General features: G+C 30.1%; 2 long non-coding RNA genes across 2 annotated transcripts; both read left to right on the top strand.

The window, feature by feature from the left end:
* LOC110265668 lies at nucleotides 499-1,608 on the top strand. The gene is made up of 2 exons (XR_002351861.1): nucleotides 499-587; nucleotides 1,245-1,608. It is a non-coding gene; the product is annotated as an uncharacterized LOC110265668 (long non-coding RNA).
* Nucleotides 3,316-3,926, top strand: LOC110265665. The gene is made up of 3 exons (XR_002351858.1): nucleotides 3,316-3,407; nucleotides 3,571-3,659; nucleotides 3,739-3,926. It is a non-coding gene; the product is annotated as an uncharacterized LOC110265665 (long non-coding RNA).

Here is a 6,340-nt window from a genome sequence, read left to right on the forward strand (position 1 = left end):
AATGAGAAAAAAAATAAGATGTACACTATGAGATCAATTTACAATCCAATTACTTGATCATCTATGTGATCACCAAGCAACTGAATACATAATTTATTCTCTAATTTATAAAATTTAACAAAGACATTGGTAAACATATTGATTTCGCATTTATTTATATATTTTATTTACTTAATATATATTAGTCACCAAAATTCTAATATATATTGTTTGTACGATACGTAGATATCTACACAAATTTTTTTATAGTAAATTTAGAATGTATGATTGAAAAAAAAAATTAATTTTTCGTTTATCATAGTAAATAAATATGCACAAATTAAAGAGCTAAATAATGACATAATTAAAATGAAATTCCATTTAATTACAGTAATAAATATACATATACATAAATATACATAAAAAAAATTATTTTTAAATTAATTTAAATTATAATTTTTGTAAAAAGGTTTTATTGTCGTTGAATGCCTATAAATAATTCAATATTGAATCTTTTCTATAGTGTGTGAATTAAATTTCTGAACTTATCGATATGAAAATACATTTTTATTTCCTGGTCTTCTTACTTATTCTTTTCATGGGTTTTGGTATGTACAAAATTTATCAAAATAATTTAATATAAAATTTAGCTAACATACCATGAAAATTCTGTGTAGATATTGTCTTAAGATAGGAGAAAAAATATTTAAAATGGAGATTTAAAAAAAAAAAGCATCTTTGAATCTTGTTTGTTAAAAATAAAGATGCAGAGACAAAAAAACAAAAATTTAAAAATTATTTTTGTTTTCATCTTTTGTCAAGATCTTGAGTGTTGACCATTAAAGTTTTTGGCTCTATACATTATTATGTCTCCTATTGAGTGGAAAAAAAATTTATAAATTTTTGTTTCTCAAATAAAATCTTTTTCTTTTCTTAAATTTTTGTCCATATGCTTCTTTTTAAATATTTTTGTTCTTGTATTTGTATTTCTATTTTTTTGTCTATATTTTTCTTTTAGAACAAATAGAATCTAAGGACACTTGTCAAGATTATTCTCAATAGAAGTTTTAAATTTTTTATTTTAATACACGTATAACAAATGTATTAAAAATTTAAATTTTATATATTTTTCAAAAAAAAATTTTCAAATTAGTAATAGCATATATTTTGCTAAATCCTTTATGATTTTAGTTATAACATGTTTTGTTTTTAGCAATTGTTATATGATTTTAATTTCTTGGCTAATGACTGTGTATTTTATGTAGGTAATAACCTAACAGAAGCAGCAGCACCATATGCATGCACAGGTATTTTGAGTGGGAACTATTGTCCAGACATTGACGCATGTGGGAAGGCTTGCGAGTTTTTTCATTCTAACGATTTGATCTTGGCACAATGTTATCCAAAGGTAGGATGCATTTGTACTTATGTAAATCCAGATCCAACTAAACCATGTCCACCTCATATGATAAACTAGAATAGTCATATACATTATATTATTTAGTTGTTTATCCTTTTTTGGCTGGCGTTCTGATAATGGTAAACAAAATAATGATGACTGTATTATATTATCTATCTATCTATCTATCAAAATAATAATTAAACCGTGGTTGTACTGTGATTTATAAATCCTTGCCTTTCTCATTTTACTATCATATGATAATTTTATTTTATCGTTAAATATTTTAATCAAAGAAAATTTTGAGTTTTATGTTTGTTAGGGTCTTTCATTGATAGACACTTTAATTAGTTTGAATATTTTTCTCTGAGTAATAAAAAGGTCATATCCTATACTAAACACAAATTGGATAATTGGATATGACTAGATACATATATATGTTGTTGTTAATGGTCACAAAATACTCCTAATTGCACTAATTGCATTGTGTTTATAGCTAAAGTCGTCGTGGACCAAATAAAAGTTAAGGCGAATTTTGTTTATTAAGAATAAACATATGTTCCTAAGGACATAAAATGTTCATATAATCCTGATGAATTTGTTGTCAAATTTTGCTTCACAGCTCAACAATAGTAATTTATGCTATCGTTAAAGTAAAACATTGTATAAATAACTGACAAATTTATCCACCGAATTTGAGAGAAAGAAATGTGATTAATTTATACTGACTTTACTATGAGAAATTTTAATGGTAAAAAAAATTACTAAAATATCTTGCTGGTAAGACAAAAATATTTTTTTTAAAAATTGACAGAAAATTTACAATTAGAGTTGGTGATATATGAACATTTTCTCTCCGTTATGCAAAAATGAAGTGATTATAGTAGAAGCAGGAAGAGAAAGTGCATCTAGAAATCTAGGACAAAACATCTTATCAAAATTCGATCTAATACATATTAAATCAATATTTTATCAATTTTTTTTCAATTTATTATAAACAAAAAACATGAAATTTGTTTAAAGTTATTTAATCTTGGTCGAAGTCTTGGCATAATAGCAATTCATTTGTGGCTGAGATCTTGACATAATAGCAATTTATTTGTCTTATGAGTAACTACATCCGATTTAAAACTTAGTTGAGACCTAATAATGAATAAAGCCCTTTAAATATTGTGTGCGCGAGTGTAGTATGTGTAAATTTATAATATTATAATAAATTTGTACTCATTATTATCTTTGTATAAAAATATCTTTATATCACTATAATAAATATGGTATTTAGCAACGCTAAATTTTGTAACGCTTTAAAACCATTTTCTTAGATAGTTTTATACAACAGTTTTTTATAATGTTACTGTTGAATTCAATTTTTCATTATTTTATAACAACAAATTAATTTAATTTGAATTTAGATTATTACTCTATACTTATGTTTTTACTTTAAATTACTACCTTGTCTTAATCCCTAAAATTTTCAATTTCACTACACAACACAAATCCTAATAATTTACCTTCACTAACTTAAACCCTACCCACACTAACACACACACACACACGGTACCTAATCCACCCCTCACTCAAGTCACACACTCAGACTCAACAAGCACACACACACACTGAAACAAAATGAAAGAAGAAAAGAAAAAGAAAGGAAAAAGGGGGAAGAGATAGGTCTGAGAGGGAGAGAGCGCCGGGGATGGGTGAGCTGCAACGGGGGAGAAGGGAAGAGAGAAAAGAGGGGACCTGAGAAAGAGGGAAGGCACTGGGGAAGGAGAAGCTCGCCGCCGCCAACTGCGCCGTCGCAGAGGAGAGACCGATTCCGTCACCATCGCCGCGCCGTACTACACGCCGTCGCCGCCACTATTTCGTCACGAGTGAAGAACGCGCGAGGGAGGAAACATAACCGCGAGGGAGCACAGCCACAGAGAGAGGAGAGGCGCGTCGGATCTGTTGCCGCTGGTCCGCCCAGCTGACCCGTCGCCAAACCACGTCACCGTCTGTGAAGCTGTCTCCGTCGCCGCTGCCGGAGGTCGCCATCGGAGCCTCCGCTCCACTTCTGTCATTCTTCTTCTTACATTGAGTTGCTCGTGCCTTGAAGCTCTTTCTGTAATCATTCTAGCTATTTGTGGTTAAGGACTATGATGTATAGATGTTGTAGGGTAATTTTATGGGTTTGCATGTCAAAAATTAAGGTTGTTGCTGAGCCACTGAAGCTCCTGGCCGCTGTCGGAGCTACTGCCGGTTAAGTTTGGGGTGGCTGGCGCGTCGTTCTTTTATTCCAGTAAGTGTCTCTATCTCGGAATCCTCGCCTTTGATTTTCTGTTATGTATTTTGAGGTTTCCACGATATTGATGTTTTAGGAGTTAATAACCGGGGTTACATGTTGGGACTTAAAGATGTTTATGCTGTGGCAAAAGTGTGCGGGCTATGAATTGAAGCTGCCGTTGACTTCGGGTCGAGAGGAAAGGAATTTCTTGAGTCATTTGGATTGTGGTTTGAACGTGTCGAGATAGGGGCGTTTTCTTAAATTTATTTTACTTTAAAGAATTGTTATAAGTCGATAATAGCATGAAAAGTATATTTTTATAATTGCGTGAGTCTTATGGATTGAATTGAACTGTTTGGATGGCGGTGAATATTTATTTGATTGATTTATTGAATTATTGAGGAAGCTGGTTATTCTGATTTGCTGTTTTGGTTTGTTAAGTTGATCATTGTTGAATTACTGGGAGAGATTTAATGTTGGAATTTAGTTTAATTTTGGAAATGTTTGATTTTAGAAAAGATTCAAAACCGGAATTTTGTTTGATTTTGGAAAGCATTGATATTTGAAGTCAGATTGGAAACGGGTTGGAAAATGTGGTTTGATAGGACCCTAAGGGTGGCATAATTCAAATTTTAGAGGAGATGCTGCCCAAATTTTTATAAAAATTAGAGATTTTATTTGAAATTGTTATTTAAAAAGATTTAGATTTTTAAGGATTTTATAAGTTGATTTTTGCTGTTGTTAAGAAAAGGGTTACGTTTTGGAGTTTGATTTATTTAGAAACGAATGAGTTATATGTTGAATCTGAATTATTGAAGAAAGTAATAAGTGATAAGATGAGAATGAGTATATATGAGAATGAAGATGGATTTTTGAGTATGATTTTTGAATAATTGAATGACAATGAGAATGAATGTGAAAATGAGATTTGTATTTGATTGAGATATTGGGTAGTAGCAAGGATGGTGGTTTGTCCCGCTTGCTCCAGGTCTATGTTTGAGATTTGATAATAATGATGATTGACTTAAACTGAATGAATGTATGTTTAAGATCCTGGATAGTAGCGGCAGTAGTGATTATCCCACTCGCTCCAAGTTGAGCTTTTAAACACCCGCCTAGGTAGTAATCGCAGTAGTGACTATTCCACTGGCTCTGGGTTAAGCGGGTAGTAGTAAGGGAGTTGTAGCTCAAACCCACTTGCTCCGCAATGGGTGTTTCTGTCTATGGTTAGCTACCAGGACATGTCGGGTTGGCTATATAACCGACAGATGATATCATCAGCCATAGGATAGGAATGCATCATATGCACTTGTATGCTTTGCTTGTGTTTGAATTTGTTTGGGTTTGCCTAATTGCTAAACTGTTATTAACTGCTATTTGAGCTATTTGCTGTAACTGCTATCTATACCTGTGTTTTCCTTGTATGTTTTGCCTGTGTTTGTTTCTGTTGTGGTACCTTCAAGTTTGAATATTGATGATGAGATGATGATTTGGTTGTGGAATTGTTTGAGTCGCTGAGTTGAAGGCTGTGGTTGATCATTTTTAGGAAACTTTTAATTTTCTTTTATAGTAAAAACTGAGTTTGGAATTTCCGGATACTCAATCTCTGAGTTTGAAAAATAATTTACCTACTATATATCTTCTTATAACGAATTATGAAAATCCGTGGTGAGACCATGTGGTTAGGTTCTCACCCCCTCTACAGACTTCTCTTTTCAGGAAACGGACAAAGAAGCTTATGAAGAGTAGTTGAGTTTAGCTTATGCGATAGATCAGAAGATGTTTTAGTTTAGTTATTATTATTCTTCCCTCACCATTAATATTATAATTTTTGCAAGAGGGATAGGAGTTTTGATATGTTTATATATTGGAATGATGTATTTATATATATATTATTTGTAAGTATTGTAGATTGTATTGAAAGGTATGAATGATTCATTAAATTCAATTTATGATAATAAATTAATTATATCAACTAATTGATTTAGTTAATTATTTAAATATTATACAATTTATTATAATTTCTATCAATCAATTAATTGTAATTCAAATTGAATGATTATTTTGTTACGAAATTATTATTTCCTAATCTATTTATAGACAATACATATATTAATTATAATCGCAAATTAAGCTATTTTACATTAAATGACTTATATAATGATCATCTCATTTATTATCATAAATGCTGAATTAAATAAGTCATTATTACTTTTAATTTAGAATTAAATGAGAATAAAACTAGAGATACTATTTTATTTGACCTTTAGGGTTTAATAAGTGTCACACTCAGATATAAATAGTGACTTCCGAATTTTGATCTCCAACATATCAAAGCCACAACCGTAACTCATTTTCCATAAAAGGAATTGCGATTCAACTCTATTAAGGATACAAAAGGTTTTTAAAGAATAAGGGAATGGTCTGAATTTGCACTAATTATAAATGTTCGAACTTACGATGTTGTTTCAGTTGGTTGTCGTTACGAGAATGATTCTAATCTATACGTGTCTAATGACTAGAATAGATTGAATATTATTTAAGTAATTTATTTCTAATATTGATATTTGATTAAATTAGTTTTAGAGAAATTTAAATTGTTGACTCAATTTATATATTATGACTATTTTTTTTAATATATTATTTTTATATTTTTTAAGTGCTAATAGCTTTTATATTTAATTTATTTTATAGTA

Source organism: Arachis ipaensis, chromosome B08 (genome assembly GCF_000816755.2).
Source record: "Arachis ipaensis cultivar K30076 chromosome B08, Araip1.1, whole genome shotgun sequence".
Lineage (NCBI taxonomy): Eukaryota > Viridiplantae > Streptophyta > Magnoliopsida > Fabales > Fabaceae > Arachis > Arachis ipaensis.